Genomic DNA, 17,536 nt, shown 5'->3' on the forward strand with positions numbered 1-17,536 from the left:
AGGCGCAGCACTTAGAAGAAAGTGCTCCACGGGTCCCTCAGGACCGAATGATTACACAAGATGCAACTGTAAGTGTGTAGCTTGGCTCAAAGAACCTCAGACTCAGTTGCAAGCGTGGGGCTCACCTCAAAGGCATAGTGCCTGATTTTAGGAGCCAGGGAGGTGACAGCCTCGGGGTTCAGGACCTCATCTTTGGAGCTCCCAGACAAGGAGACGGTGCAACAATGGGCCAGGTGAGTCGGTCTCTGGCGGTCACAGCTGCAGCGATTTCCCTCCGGAAGCCAGGCCCTGCCTATGGCTGATGTCAGTAGAGTTCTCCGCTTTGCTGGTCAATCCTCCAGATTCATACGGCAAGGGCTTCCCTTGAGCTGCGGCGACTCTCAACCCTCAAAGAGTGCGGCATTGGAGGAAGCCTAAAAGCACTGTTTTGGGAAGGATGAGAGCGCTCAACACTCATGGCTGGAGTATAGTGGGCCCAATGCGCGCTAATCTTGGGAAAGTACAAAGCACCCAACATGCGCAGGTCGTTGTGACGCAAGCAGCAGGCGATCACGGCTCCTAGTCAAAATGCTGATGCCAGAGTCACGAGTGACAGGGTCCCATAGTAGCGATGTGTAGGTGAAATCTTTGATGATCCTGAGATTTCAAAATAAGGGGAAAGCCCTTTGAGAACTTTGGGTCAGGGATGTAGAGAGCTGGTCCAGTCCCTCACACTCCAAGACAGAAGCAGCAGGCAGCAGGCAGCAGGCCAACACAGCAAATCAAGTAGCAAAGTGGCAGTCCCTCCTACAGCAAAGCATCAGCAAGCAATAGGTCAAAACAGCAATGCAGTTGCAGAGTGGAAGCACAGCATTCTTTCTTCCTGACAGAGTGTCCTTCGTTTCAGCAGAGTTCTGATTTGGTAGGAAATGGGGTCCAGTACTTATATTCAAATGTGCCTTTCAAGTGGGGAGGCTTCAAAGAGGCATTTGAAGATAACAAGGCCCCTGCCCTTCCTTTCCTGACTGCAGAATCTCTACACAGGTTTATGCAGCCCTTTGTATGGAGAAAGGCACAGCCTTATTCAGATGTTTCAAATCCTCCCTCCAATCTAGCCCAGGAAGACCCATCAGCCTGGTGATGGGCCATCAGGATGCTAATGTCACCCCCAAGCTCCCTTTGTGTCTGACTGTTGAGAGGGAATGCACAAAGCCCAGCTGTCATCCACCCCAGACGTTCATTCAGAGACAGGTAGAGGCAAAGAATAGTTAGAGTAAGAAAATGTCAACTTCCAAAAAAGTGGCATTTTCAGTCTTACAATTTTAAATCAGACTTCACCATGCATTGTGATTTTAAATTGGAAGTCTAGAGATACCGAATTCCATATTTCTATCTTTTCTCAATTTGAAATTACACCTAAATATTGCTTCAAGGTAACCTATCGGAGAGATAGGCCTTGCAGTAGTGAAAAACAATTTCGCAGTTTTTCACTCCCAGGACGTGTAAAATTAAAAGTACATGTCCAACTTTTTAAATATACTGCACCCTGCACTTGGGGCTAACTAGGGCCTATATTAGGTGTGGCGTATGTAATAATAAGAAAGGTTTGGGCATGGCAAGTGGGTGCACCTGCCAGTCAAAATGGCAGATTAAAACTGCACACGCAGGCTGTGTAGTGACAGGCCTGATCCATGTTTAAAGGATCATTTAATCAATTAAAGCATATAATGCTAAAATACATAAATTACCTAGTCATCTGTATACTATTTTTTCTCAATACAAATGAATGAAAGCATGAACATGTGATTTGATACTGCAACTAACTAATATTACCTCATGACCTGTTATCAGGATCATCTCACTAAATAGAATGTGAGAAGACTTAGGAGACAGGTGCTGACAGCACTATTTTCTAAAATTCTTGCTTAATGGTGTTAATTATCAGTTTAGTGATCTGTAGGATGGCATACAAAGTGACATAGAAATTCACCTATAGAAGCTAACAGTGCTTATTCAGACGTACCTGGGCATTAGCATTTTTTGCAATATTTGCAATAGTAATAAGGCTCAAATAGAAGTAAATCTGCTTTTCTGAGTCACTCTTTTTGCCAGTAGGCAAACCCCTTTACAACAGTTCAACTGCATAGTGTTTGATAATTTCAGTCCTAAATTCTTCATTATCTCTATCATCATCACCCTCAAACATAGAACATGGCAGCCAGCTAGAGAGTGCCAGTGGCAAGCTCTCCACCTCTCCCCAAGCATAAAGTAGCGTGAACATGGTAACATGGCAATCGGCAGACACTCACCTCGGGTGTGTTTGCTGAAATGATGTGCCCCTTGGAAAATGGGAAGCGTGACCTGAATGAGTGTCGGGGACCCAGATCACCCGAAGTATTCCATCGAGCAAAATAATGAAAAGGCTATCCAATTTCTTACCCCATAACTTAAGGCAGCCAAGCAGCAGTGTTGCCAGATCTTAAAAACCTTCTAAAGCCCAAAGCTGTCGAATGAACAGCCCAAAGTAAGCCCAAATTAACTGGTCCCAGCCCAATATGTAGCCCAAACTTTTAATACTGAAATAATGCAATGGTAGGCTGAAGCAAACATTTTAAATCATAAAACAAATTTCTATTGTAAGCAAATATGTGAAATTGCAAAAACAATTGCAATCATTGTCCCTAGTTCACTGATAATCATGTGTGAAGCAATAACAAAATACTATCTAGAATTGCCAATAGTTATTGTAGCATACCTCTACTTTAAGAGTCCAAGGATGTCATGTGCTTATTTTGGGGTACAACACCAGTGAATTCAATGGAGATACAAAGTGGTGTTGACTCTGCGCTGGGGCAAGTAATTTATTTCAGGGCAGACAATTGACTCTTTGGATTTGTCATGTTTTGAAATGGAGAAGGAGCCAAAGGATGCCAACTCCCTCATATTCAAGGTTAAATAAGATGTATGCTGTAGCTTTCAAACTGGTTTTATAGTAAAGCAAGAACAACTCACTGATAACAGTAAAAAGTAATACATCCTAATGAACTACCCCTCATACTTACTCAGCTTTTCATACCAAACTCAAGTTTGTGGAAAGCAGACCCAATCCTGTTTTCCCTTTGCATTTTACAGTTCAAGTCCTGTTAATCCCAATATAATGTCAGCCCCAACATGCAAAGATAACATTTGCTACATTAGCTCCACCATTAACCTATGATAATCAACACCCCACCAAATGGATTCAAAGCACAACCTGTGCTCTTTTCACTGCCTTTCAGATGCACACAGTAGATAAAGGTGAAATACAAGTAGCCATCTAGCATTCCCAGTGTGTATCTGTAGTCTGCTCTACTACTGTTCTACTTTCTGGACTTTTCATTAAATGGGCAGCAGACCAGCATTTCACTCATTTCTTGCCTCCTTCAGACGTATTCAGGCACTACCCCTACACTTGTATTAGCGGGCAACCTCTACCCTGGACTTTGGAGGTCAACAGGGCCCTGCAGAAAAATACATCCTTGTGTGAGGTGAAAAAGGCTGTTTGTGTAAGGCGATAGACAGCCTTCTGCAAATTCCTACCAGAGGCCAGAATACAGTGACCCAAACTCCATGAACGTAAACTTAAATTATTGGTAAAGGCTAGTGTTTTGTGCCAAATGCAAGCAATGGCTACGCTGAGCAGAGCATGACAAGTGATGTAAATAATTTAGGCACTAAGATCACGAACAGAACCATACAGTGAGGCTGAGCACTGACCATGTACCCTCATTTCGCTTAGCTCAGCCAATGAGACCACATTTGTGCTTGCACTGCCTGCAACTGGAGTAAAATAAATGAATAAATCAGCTGAGCACACAGCTCAAAGTGCATTAAAAAAAGTATGGGAACGGAGATGCTGCATGCAATGGGGCGGGTTTAAACGTGTTTTTAAAAAAAACCAAAATATTCTCTTTCAGGTAGCCACATACATAACTCATGCCTTAAACTAAAAAATAAAAAAGTTAAGTTAATCACTGTATATTATGACACCTCTATTAGTTAATGCACTGAAAGGTCTGTGTGTAACCAAAAAGCCACAGAATGAAATCTTCGTTGCTGCAATGGAGAATTGTGTGTTGTGCAAATGTAAGTCATTAGGTTAAAATTGCATTACTGGCAGTATAAGATAGACTGCTACCAAACGTTCAAAAAGGTTTCAGATAAAATGGTTTAAGTAATACCTAAACTGGATGATTTATTTTTATTTCACTGCCCTGCAAAGCACGCACTGCACAACTCAACTGGTAACCCCCTTGCATTACGAGTCAAAAACAATAACTCTTTGTCATCACCAACCTTCATGTGATTCCATCCAGTGCTTAATTTGTGCCTGTTGTGTCCGGTGCGGAGCACAGGCACTTATTTTTGAGGGACGGCACTCTTTTTTCCTGCCTCAAGTGTTTACTGCGAGCAAAAGACACATATGGGAAAGACTGAGGAATGCAAAAATGAAAAAAAGATGCAGAAAGGGAGAGAGCAGAAAGCCGCAGGAGTGAGGTGAACTGGCAGGGACTGGCTTAAAATGGACTAAAGATGCCCAACATGGCTTCAGGATTAGCTGCCCTAGTATTCCGTGTTTGCACATTTAATTGCGGCAGCCGCATGTTTAAGAGGAGAGCTTTGGACACCGTCACGTTTTTATTTACAAATTAGGCACTGGCTATGCCACCATGGATGGCACTCATTCTTATTCAATCCTGCCATGCTTTACATTCTATGCACTCTCAATCCACAATTAGCCCCTGAATATAAAAAATGTGGAATACATCTACTCACACGTCACAAAGGCACAAATTGAAATACACTTACCTTGTCTTCTGCAGCTGCGCACCAACCGGTTGCACATCAGTGTAGGTAGGGGCTGTAGGTAGCACCTACACAACAGGAAGGGGCCAGGGGGTTGTCTCCCCTCTCTCGGGCCCCAATCTCGCACTCGGGGGCTGGGCTGGCGTCAATTCGAGAAGAGACTTTTCCAGGCGGGCCCACCACCACAAGTGTGCAGGCTGAGGCTCACGGCGGGGCCCAAGAGAAGAGCCACCCACGCACACAAGACACCACCACGTGGCACGTGCGCAGCCAGTGTAAGACAGCGCGTCGCAGCCAGCATTTTAAATAATTCCGCGGGGGAAGGCCAATAATTTTTGGCAGGGCCGTCAATTGGTGGTACTTTTGCGCACTCCTAGATTGACGGCCCTATGCCCCAACAATTTCCATGCTCACATACGACGACTCACCGTCAGTCACGACACCACACCAACTCTCACTCTCATCAGAGTCGGAGAGTGACGCACGTGACGTGAGTCGTCGCGACGTCGTGTGTTCTCACCCACCCACCCAATAATTTCACTGAGCAGCGCTGCCTGGCTGACACTGGCAGGCCGCGGGCGCCACTTTCTGTGCCGCAGCGCATGCAGGCGCAGCCTACGCTGCCGCAGCCGCAGGCAGACTTAGTGTGTTACCTGTCAGTGAGTCATCTCAGCGCGGTCTCCGCCTCCTTCAAACTCCACAGCGCGCGGGCTGCATGAGGTAAGGCCCGCCCACACAGCAAGGCAATCAATAAATAATGACAGTCCCCCCCTCGAGACCACATTGGTCAAAATCACACAGGGGGCAGGCCTAAAAAATGAACAGGGGCTGGTGTTCGCGCTAGGAATTGATAGCGCTCCAAGTGCTTGAGTGAACGACGGAGCCACAGAACCTGCATTCATTTTGGCATGGTGTCTGTGTGCGCCACCGATTTACTAAATTGTGCGCACGTGGGGGCAAGTATCGCCCAATTTTTTCAAGCCCGCCTGGGGTGTTTTTTCACGCACAAATGGGAAAAATGTTGCCCAATTGTGCGGGAAATCGCCCAATCTCGCAACACTGCCAAGCAGCTTCGCTGGGATAGCAGTTTTCGCTCCCGGATTGGCTTCCAGGGCTTCGTCGGCAGTGTCAGCACAAGCCAGCCTCTTCATTTTCTTGTTGCTCCGAGAGACACAACAACCACAGTAGAACCATCCCTCTATTTGTCCTAGGATATTAAAGCGCACATGAGTCCCATACGAAGTATATCCAGGCTTGGGGTGAAGAATAAAAGCCAGGGAACCTCAAAACCGTCTGCCCACAAGAGGAACTCCCTCAACAAAAGGTCAGTCCGATTGGACTTTGCAGGCCAGCTTGACTCAGGCACAGTAAGGGCTCAAGTTAACTTTAAGCGTTCCTCTAGGGGGAGGAAGGCAGTAGGTAACCAGGTGGACATAGGGCAGCTCCAGCCAGGGGGAGGGCGCTCTTAGAGAATGGGTTCACAATTGGGTGGGGGATTTGAGTCACTTTATCAGACCAATTTCAGAGCGTCTGAGGATCTTGCACCATTTACACAGACCAAAGTGAGAATGACACCTTCGCTCAGATCTTTTTGCAAAGTTTAATCTACTCAACTGTTAGCGCGACTTGTCCTTAGTAAGTAAACTTACAAGGGGACACGTAAAGGTTGATGAATCTTTTGGATCGCATAGGGTATCCTAGTCAAGTATAGCGAGTAAAAGAAAACTTCGACAAATCAGTCCAATCAACTTAAAATACCATGAACTAATCTAATCAGAAAAAAAAACAACCATCACTCATATGAAAGTTAGTTCTGTTTATTCCCTATTAGTTGCAATTCTAGTCATAAACCCCTATTCAACAATATCATGATTACCAATATTTATTTGCAACATAAGCAATGAATTCTCAGCACTTTATTAATATTCAACCAGCGTTAAACAAAGCATAGCAATTCATGAGCAATCGAATAATTCAGCAATGTGAGTCAGTGAGTTTAAGTCACCCTAAGTCACCCTTGTGAGCCTACCTATTTTGAAATAATCTATCTAAAAGAGAAAAAAACATTTAAAACAGCACAGTTGGTACCTAGAAAGAAAAAGCATTCATTAGTCAGTCAGGTTAGAGCTACCTAACCAAGATAGATCAGCAACGAGTCAGTCTTCGTCTCCAGGTCATCAGTCATCAATACAACTCAGGCTCACAGGAAGCAAGCCCAAGATTCAGCACTTCGGACAGCGTCTCCTGACATCATCAACTTTCGCCTCTCCGTTCTGATTCTTCCCCTCATGTCATGCCTTTTTATTAGGGTCTCTCAGTCCGTCCCACAATTTGCTGATTGGTCAACCTTATTAGGGGTTATGATTCTAACCTATAATTTTTGTTTATCACTTGTCTACGTTATTTTGAGAGTCAAGTTCCATTAACATGATTGGTCCTCTTGTCGATGAATACATCATCCGGTTTTGCGGGTAACAAAATTTTTTCACCCAACTCTTAGTATGTAGCTCTATTGTTCGAATCCTGGGAAAGTACATTTAGCCTACTCTACACATAATTGTATCAATTTGTTCTGATCGTCTCCTATCCGCTGGTGAGTTTGCAAATTTTTCTAGTGCAGTTTCATGGTGAACTCTGTGCAGTTCAAGGTCTCTTTTCTCCAGTTCCAGTCTGCGGCAGCTCATCGCATCTCCACGTTTAAGCAAGCAAGGCCCAGTGCCGACTAGGCCTATGATATAGCTAAATTAAGGATATGAAGCATCATAACATAAATTTATATCTCTCATTATAACACATTAGTACAATTATTAAACATTTTCACATTATTTTAGTAGTGTTAACACAGATGGTGACCACTCCCCGTGGGCACATTTTGCACATTACACGTTATTTTTAATTACTGTTAATCAAATGTCAAACTTTCTCATTAGTCATTATACGCAACTCATTAGCATAGTCTCATATTAGCATGTCTGCTGCAACACAACTAAACCAACAGCATCCCGTTTTAAGCAATAGGGAATGGACTCACTCCCTGATATCGAGCAACATGGCATTGGATGCTTCAGAGCCCCAATGCTTGATAGAGTTCATAGGTCTCTATAACATAAGCCACTCTATATTAACCTCCCCTTGTTTCACCTCAGGCTCCCTCTGAAGGCAGTATGGGGACATCACCTGTATTGTCTCAAGAAGGAGATTCAGGAAATAAGGAAGGAAGTCAAGATAGACCTCACCAAGAGGGTGCAGAATCTCTACTCACATTGATGGAGCACATTAAAATAAAATTTGCGACATCTGAGAGCAACCAAGCTAAGACACAGGGTGCCTGTTAAAGTTTCGATCTTAAGATCCTAAGATCACAGACCTTGTAGAGAGACTATTAGTCATGGAAAGATCCTTAGGAGAACTGCTCTTAGAAGTTGAACATAACCGCAAGGAAATTCAGTCACTGAGTTGGGAGGAAGAGAAATTCGGGATGGAGTTGTTGGCAAATAACTTTAGAAGGAACAACTTAGGGTTGGTAGCAGAAGGTGGAAATATAAAAGAGTTCATTGTGTACTTATTTAAGGAGTACATCCCCTCAGTAGCCTCAAGCGGTCTAAGCCAGAAGATACAAAGAGTGCACCGGAAAGGAAAAACCCTAACAGAGATAGACCTAGGAATATCCTGGTCAACTTTAGCTCTTATCTGATAAAAGAACAAATTCTCCCCGAATCCCTAAAATTAAAGTGCTATAAAAAAGGAGAATTGCCCTTCCATATCAGATCTGACATGTCTCAGGTGACCTAAACATGTCAATGGGAGCTGGGGAACTACATTCAGGAATGAAAATCCTTAGGTGCCACCTATTGAAAATTCCCAGCCACCCAAAGGGTAATGTGGAATAATAAAATGCAGAATTTAAAGGAACCCCCGGAGGTAGAAAATTTGATAAAACAGATAAAAATGGAACAGAAGACTTAGTGGGAGAGGTGGGAGCTTCAAAGGTATATTTGAACTACCCTATTGAATGATGGGAGGGTTCCCTAGGGAGTGTAGGGCGGGGAAAGTAACGGCAATGGTGGGGGGTAGCACCACATGGTACATTTTTGTTATGCACAGGGTTGGGAACATGGGTGTGAGAAAACAGGGCTGATTGCAGAGGCCCCATAACTTTTTGCCCCCATTTTCCTCTTTTTGCTGGTGTTTTCCTGACTTTGATGGTGCCCTGGGTACTGCTAACCAGTCCCAGGGCCTGTGCTCTGTGTAAAATGGATATGCAAATTAGGCTAATTATAATTGGCTAAGTTAACCTACCTATAAGTCCCTAGTATATGGTAGGGCATGTAGGTTTAGGGACCACAGCATAGGTGGTGCACACCTAGGTGCACTGCTGAGGTGCCCAGTGTCATTTTAAAAGCAAGCCTGCCTTGCTGGCTGCTTTTAAATTAAAGTTATATGCAAATTCGACTTTGGAATTAAAGGTACTTCCAAAGTCTTAAACTACCTTATTTTTACATATAAGTCACCCCTAAGGTGTGCCCTATGTGCCCCTAGGGCTGGGTGCCATGTAACTATAAGCAGGGACTTTATAAAAATAGATTTATAAGCCCTGGTGAGGTAAAAACAGCCAAATTCGTTTTTCCCTCATTGAAGTAAATGGCCTTCATAGGCTAGATTGGGCAGACTTTATTTTAAATTTTAAAGTCTCCTTAAATGTTACATACCAAGAATTTGGTATCAAATTGATTGTTGTAATAAATCCCACAACTTCCAGTTGTTGGATTTAATATAACTAGTTCAGGTAAAAAGTTTAGACTTTACCTAAAAAGTTGCCAATTTCAGCTCTGCATTGTTTTTGCTGCTGTGCTCTGATTGGCCAGCCTGCAGCAGCTTCTGCCAGGCTACCTTGATGAGGTGTGAAGTGGCCTGACTTCACACAAAGGAATGTGCTTGGGGGAGAGAATCTCCCCTCAGCAGATGGTGAGGCAGGAAGGGGGAGGGCTGCCAAACTGGTCTTCAAAGGCAGAGAAGGACATTTGGAGCACCCAGCAACACCCCCACATCCTGCAACCCCAGACAATTAGGTGCCCCCTTGATTAGATTAGGAGAGGGCAGGAGAGGGGTGTGTTTATGATTTTTAGCCACACCAGTGGGTGGGCTCAGCCAGATGTAACCTCCAAAAATCAGATTCATCCATGTTGGATTTTTAGAGACTGTTGCCTTCTGGGATGGATTTTTGCCACACTTCCCAGGAAGTGGTCATCACAGGGGGACGACCCTGTCCCTGATTGGAGAACCAGGGCCCCCCTGCTTTTCACCCAGGAGCAAGGATAAAACTGGCAGACCTGCACCCACGCCTCAGATCCCCTCCAGAATTCAACAAGAAAGGAACTAAAGAAGAAGAAGGACTGCCCTGCTGGACCCCTGGCCTGCACCTGGACCCTGCACTCAGAAGGACTGCACCAGCTGCACACTTGGGCTTCACCACAAGAAGGACTTTGCCTGGCTTCAACTGGTTCAAGGAGGGACTCCCTGTTTGCTACAGGTGAAAAATTGCTAACCAGAGTCCCCTGCACCAACTCCTGAAGAAAGCGACCAGCTGACCACTGTCCAGTGGCCAAAAAGGAGTTTGCGCCAGGTGCATTCTGGGAGTTGAAGTCCGCACTTCCCAAGGACCATCACAGAACTTCTGGACCCTTGGGGTGAGCTGTGGACCCCAAAAGAACCTTAAAAGAACATCTGGGTGAAGCCCCAGAAGTTTGGAAAAGATTGGAGAATTTTTGAAAAAAAGCTCCATAAAGTGACCGACCCAACGCAGAAATTCTAGCCGGCTTGCCTCAACCGCGACCCGGCCTGACTTCGTGGTTCGTCCCGGTAAAGAAAAACATCCAAAAAAGAGACTAAGTCCGAAGGTAAAAAGTTGACCGGGACCTCCCAGCCATCGTATCCGAGAAGGGCTCCACGGACGTCGGATCAAGATCCAGGTTTACCCCGGTCGAAGGATTTTCATCTCGAAAAAACGACTAAGTCCGAAGGTAAAAATCACCACCGAGGAAACCGACTTCGCGTATCCGGACAAGGGCTCCAGGAGGTCGGATTCAACTGGCAGGTTCGTCCCGGGGAAGAAAAACATCAAAAAAGAGACTAAGGGGGTGATTCTGACCCCGGCGGTCTTAGACCGCCGGGGCCAGGGTCGGCGGGAGCACCGCCGACAGGCCGGCGGTGCCCCGCAGGGCATTCTGACCGCGGCGCTTTGGCCGCGGTCAGTGCAGGAAAACCGGCGGTCTCCCGCCGGTTTTCCGCTGCCCCTAAGAATCCTCCAAGGCGGCGCAGCTTGCTGCGCCGCCTTGGGGATTCTGACACCCCCTACCGCCATTTTGTTCCTGGCGGTTCGTCCGCCAGGAACAGGATGGCGGTAGGGGGTGTCGCGGGGCCCCTGGGGGCCCCTGCAGTGCCCATGCCAATGGCATGGGCACTGCAGGGGCCCCCGTAAGAGGGCCCCGCTTGTATTTCACTGTCTGCATTGCAGACAGTGAAATACGCGACGGGTGCAGTAGCACCCGTCGCACCTTCCCACTCCGCCGGCTCGATTACGAGCCGGCTTCATGGTGGGAAGGTCGTTTTCCCCTGGGATGGCGGGCAGCCTTTTGGCGGCCGCCCGCCAGCCCAGGGGAAAACTTGAAATACCCGCCGCGGTCTTTTGACCGCGGCGCGGTATTTTGGGGGCGGAATTCTGGCGGGCGGCCTCCGCCGCCCGCCAGAATCAGAATCACCCCCTAAGTCAGAAGGTAACTTTTTAAACGAGGCCTCCCGCGACTTGTAGCCGAGCAGGGCTCCATCGCGGTCGGCCTGAAAGTTTGACTTTGCCCCGGTCCTGGTGCAACCAGATGACCCGATTGGCGCTTTTTGTTTCTAAGCGCTAGAAAATAATAATACTTTAAAAATTCATATCTCCGGTTCCCCTGAACCGATTTTAATCGTTTTTGTGTCATTTTAAAGATAAAAATATAAGCTATTTTTATAAATTGGTTTTGGATTTTTAAACTGTTTCCTGTGTTTTATTTAATTACTGTTTTGTGATATTTGAATGCTTTACACTTTGTCTCCTAAGTTAAGCCTTGACGCTCGATGCCAAGCTACCAAGGGTAGAGCTGGGATTAATTTACTGAGACCTAACTGTACCTATGTGGAGGTTAGTGGCTTGTTGCTAGGTGTAGGTACCTACCTGCCCTACCAATAACCCATTTTCCAACATAATTGGAAGCAGCGACGGGATCCTGTACTTGTGTTCAATATCACGATACAGTTTTGGGTAAAACAAATTAAAAATCCTTTAAATTGTCCTAGTGCAAAAATTGTTTTTAATTTTTAATTTGGATTAATTTCAATTATTGAATTTTTGTAATTTTTCTAAATTCTTGTTTCCAATTTTTGCAAAAAGTTTTTGTTGACACAAAACTAGGGAACCATGGAGCTTGATCTGGCTAGCCTACCCACACTGACAGTAGTCCAGCTTAGGGGGTTGTGTATTGAAAGAGGGTTGCCTGCAACCACTGATCTCAGGAAGCAAATCCTGATCACATCCCTGACAGCATGGGCTGAGGCCCAAGAGGTAGAGTCAGAAGAAGCTCCAGAGGAGGGAGAAAGAAGGGAGGATGCAAGCTCTAACCACTCAGGGGAGGGAAGGCATCTGAGCCTAAGTGAGGATGAGGAAGAACGGTCCTCAGTAAATACAGTCACTAGGGGCAGACCCAAAGCTAGTGGTGGGAAGGGGGTCCTTTCAGGAGGAGAGAACCCATCCATCAGAGAAAGAGAGCTGGAGGCCCAGCTAGCATACATAGCTTTGGAAGCAGAGAAGCTGGCCCTAGAAAAGAAAAAGTGGGCATACAAAGAGAAAAGAGATGGAAGCAGCGATAAAGAAGCTGAGGTGTCCATGGGTGGGGGAGTTTGCCCCAGATTGCCCAAAGGGGTGGTTCCTGCCTATGTAGAGGGGGATGACATAGATAAGTGGCTGGGGGCCTTTGAGAGGGCACTCCAAATGAGAAGGGTTAGGCCTCAATACTGGGGTTCCCTTTTGTGGGAGTTGGTCCCCAACTCAGGGAGGGATAGGCTTCTGACCTTAAGGGGGGAGGAGGCAGATTCATACCCTAGTATGAAGAGGTGCTTAGCCAAGAAGTTTGGTCTGACCCCAGAGCAATATAGAATGAAGTTCAGGGACACCCAGAAGGTCAGTACCCAGTCTTGGGTTGACTTTGTGGACATTTCACTAAAGGCACTAGAGGGCTGGATTATTGGTAACAAAGTAGATACTTATGAGGGGTTATACAATCTGATCATGAGAGAGCACATCTTGACCAATTGTATCCAAGAAAGGTTACGCCAGCATCTAGTGGACTCTAAGCAGACCAACCCTAGAGAGCTAGGGGAGGCAGCTGATGAGTGGTTGAGAACCAGGGTGGTTGTCAAGTCCCAGGGGGGAGACTCCAAGAAGGGGGGGACAGGTCCCCAAAAACCTAAGGAGGTAGGTGGTAAGCCCACCACAGAGACTCCCTCTGTACCCCAGAACCCTAAGAAGGAGGAGAGTAAATCCCACTCCCACTCTGACAAGCAGAGACAGGGAGACCCAGGGTTAAAAAAACTCTTGGACAGTAGGGCTTGCTTTGACTGTCAGCAGACAGGTCACTTCAGAGGAGATGCAGCCTGTCCAAGGAAGGTGGTTAGCACTGGGCTGTCCAGTGTAGCCATAGAGGAGGATTCCTCAGATGATGAAGTCCTCCTAGCATTGTGCTGGGAGACAGGACCAGATGGTAAGCTGGTGATCCCTGAGGGTGGGAGTAGACACTTCCACCACATTCAAGTGAATGGGATCCCTACCACTGGCCTGAGAGACACCTGTGCCAGTCACACTATAGTGAGTGACCGGTTAGTGACCCCAGACATGTATGTCCCAGGAAAGACAAAGAAAGTCAGGATAGCCACAGGGGAGGTCACCTCCAAACCTGTAGCCATAGTGCCCCTAGAGAGGGAGGGTATCCTTGACTGGATTAGGGTGGTAGTCAGTGCTGACCTCCCCCTAGATTGTATCCTGGGCAATGACCTCCCAGAGGTGAGTCTGGTCACAGATGGGGTGGTCGCCCAGGGCGCCCCCCCAACCCAAAGTCCTGGGGAGTCAGTCCCTACAGTTAGGAGACAGGGGTCCCCAAGAAAAGGAAAGAAGAAAAGGAAGGGTAGGCCACTCTTAAAGAGAGTTCCAGGGAGCCAAGGGCCTTCTGCCCCAGTAGGGGGGGAGCCCAGAGTTGGCACTGGTGAGGCCTCACCTGACCCCAAGGAAGTCCTGAGTAGTCAGGCAGCTGTCCAGATGCAAGGTGTTGCCCCTGCACTGACAGAAGGGAGAGTGGAAGGAGGGTGTCTGCCACAGGAGGTGGTAGCCCCCCACTCTAGACAGCAAGAGGGGTGCCAGGACCCCAAAGATGCCCCTAAAGCAGCTCAGCCACCTGTCAGTGGAGAGCTTAGGGTGTGGTTCTGGGTACTGGCAGCTGTCAGTAGCCTCTGCTGGGTGCTAGCCTTCCTGGCAGCACTGTACTTGGCCTGGGAGGCAGACCCCAGGGCCAATAGCAAATTAGGCCCCCTGACCCTATTGGTCATGGTGGGGTTGCTCAAGTGTTGGGTGACCTCTTTGGGTAAGCTAAGTGTTGCCCTAGCAAAGTTTGGAGTAGGGGAGGTGGGCACCTCACTACCCAAGTTGGCAGAGAGAAAGGAGGAAGACCCCCCTAGAGGAAAGTTTCAGTTTGAGTTGGGTCCTTTTACTGTTGGGATGGCTTCACTACCCATAGGGAGTGACCCTGACAGGAGGATATAAGGTAGAGTAGGCCCTGCAAAGGGACAGCCAGTTTTCTTCACTGTCTTCCTCGCCTAACAAGCCAGGAAGACTCTCCCAGGGTTGGGCTGAGCCTCCTGGGCGTGTGGGCTGGGGGGGGGTTGTGTGAGAAAACAGGGCTGATTGCAGAGGCCCCATAACTTTTTGCCCCCATTTTCCTCTTTTTGCTGGTGTTTTCCTGACTTTGATGGTGCCCTGGGTACTGCTAACCAGTCCCAGGGCCTGTGCTCTGTGTAAAATGGATATGCAAATTAGGCTAATTATAATTGGCTAAGTTAACCTACCTATAAGTCCCTAGTATATGGTAGGGCATGTAGGTTTAGGGACCACAGCATAGGTGGTGCACACCTAGGTGCACTGCTGAGGTGCCCAGTGTCATTTTAAAAGCAAGCCTGCCTTGCTGGCTGCTTTTAAATTAAATTTATATGCAAATTCGACTTTGAAATTAAAGGTACTTCCAAAGTCTTAAACTACCTTATTTTTACATATAAGTCACCCCTAAGGTGTGCCCTATGTGCCCCTAGGGCTGGGTGCCATGTAACTATAAGCAGGGACTTTATAAAAATAGATTTATAAGCCCTGGTGAGGTAAAAACAGCCAAATTCGTTTTTCCCTCATTGAAGTAAATGGCCTTCATAGGCTAGAATGGGCAGACTTTATTTTAAATTTTAAAGTCTCCTTAAATGTTACATACCAAGAATTTGGTATCAAATTGATTGTTGTAATAAATCCCACAACTTCCAGTTGTTGGATTTAATACAACTAGTTCAGGTAAAAAGTTTAGACTTTACCTAAAAAGTTGCCAATTTCAGCTCTGCATTGTTTTTGCTGCTGTGCTCTGATTGGCCAGCCTGCAGCAGCTTCTGCCAGGCTACCTTGATGAGGTGTGAAGTGGCCTGACTTCACACAAAGGAATGTGCTTGGGGGAGAGAATCTCCCCTCAGCAGATGGTGAGGCAGGAAGGGGGAGGGCTGCCAAACTGGTCTTCAAAGGCAGAGAAGGACATTTGGAGCACCCAGCAACACCCCCACATCCTGCAACCCCAGACAATTAGGTGCCCCCTTGATTAGATTAGGAGAGGGCAGGAGAGGGTGTGTTTATGATTTTTAGCCACACCAGTGGGTGGGCTCAGCCAGATGTAACCTCCAAAAATCAGATTCATCCATGTTGGATTTTTAGAGACTGTTGCCTTCTGGGATGGATTTTTGCCACACTTCCCAGGAAGTGGTCATCACAGGGGGACGACCCTGTCCCTGATTGGAGAACCAGGGCCCCCCTGCTTTTCACCCAGGAGCAAGGATAAAACTGGCAGACCTGCACCCACGCCTCAGATCCCCTTCAGAATTCAACAAGAAAGGAACTAAAGAAGAAGAAGGACTGCCCTGCTGGACCCCTGGCCTGCACCTGGACCCTGCACTAAGAAGGACTGCACCAGCTGCACACTTGGGCTTCACCACAAGAAGGACTTTGCCTGGCTTCAACTGGTTCAAGGAGGGACTCCCTGTTTGCTACAGGTGAAAAATTGCTAACCAGAGTCCCCTGCACCAACTCCTGAAGAAAGCGACCAGCTGACCACTGTCCAGTGGCCAAAAAGGAGTTTGCGCCAGGTGCATTCTGGGAGTTGAAGTCCGCACTTCCCAAGGACCATCACAGAACTTCTGGACCCTTGGGGTGAGCTGTGGACCCCAAAAGAACCTTAAAAGAACATCTGGGTGAAGCCCCAGAAGTTTGGAAAAGATTGGAGAATTTTTGAAAAAAAGCTCCATAAAGTGACCGACCCGACGCGGAAATTCTAGCCGGCTTGCCTCAACCGCGACCCGGCCTGACTTCGTGGTTCGTCCCGGTAAAGAAAAACATCCAAAAAAGAGACTAAGCCCGAAGGTAAAAAGTTGACGGGACCTCCCAGCCATCGTATCCGAGAAGGGCTCCACGGACGTCGGATCAAGATCCAGGTTTACCCCGGTCGAAGGATTTTCATCTCGAAAAAACGACTAAGTCCGAAGGTAAAAATCACCACCGAGGAAACCGACTTCGCGTATCCGGACAAGGGCTCCAGGAGGTCGGATTCATCTGGCAGGTTCGTCCCGGGGAAGAAAAACATCAAAAAAGAGACTAAGTCAGAAGGTAACTTTTTAACCGAGGCCTCCCGCGACTTGTAGCCGAGCAGGGCTCCATCGCGGTCGGCCTGAAAGTTTGACTTTGCCCCGGTCCTGGTGCAACCAGATGACCCGATTGGCGCTTTTTGTTTCTAAGCGCTAGAAAATAATAATACTTTAAAAATTCATATCTCCGGTTCCCCTGAACCGATTTTAATCGTTTTTGTGTCATTTTAAAGATAAAAATATAAGCTATTTTTATAAATTGGTTTTGGATTTTTAAACTGTTTCCTGTGTTTTATTTAATTACTGTTTTGTGATATTTGAATGCTTTACACTTTGTCTCCTAAGTTAAGCCTTGACGCTCGATGCCAAGCTACCAAGGGTAGAGCTGGGATTAATTTACTGAGACCTAACTGTACCTATGTGGAGGTTAGTGGCTTGTTGCTAGGTGTAGGTACCTACCTGCCCTACCAATAACCCATTTTCCAACAATGGGTAGGAAAATAAGAAAAATAATAGTCCTCATTTATAATAGCATTAAAAGAGTGCCAGTAAAGGCACTAGGGCCATAATCAAAGAGTTAAATAAAACATGTAGCCTAAAAATCCTGACATGGAAGATAAACCATCTCAGAGTAGCTAGGAAGAGAAGGAAGATCTTAGAGTTTCTGAAACTTTTCGTCAAAGACATAATTTTGCTACAGGAGACACATTTGAGACAGGTGGGTTGGGAGCAAATACTAAAAGAGGAA

This window comes from Pleurodeles waltl, chromosome 7, assembly GCF_031143425.1.
Source record: "Pleurodeles waltl isolate 20211129_DDA chromosome 7, aPleWal1.hap1.20221129, whole genome shotgun sequence".
Classification (NCBI taxonomy): Eukaryota; Metazoa; Chordata; class Amphibia; order Caudata; family Salamandridae; genus Pleurodeles; species Pleurodeles waltl.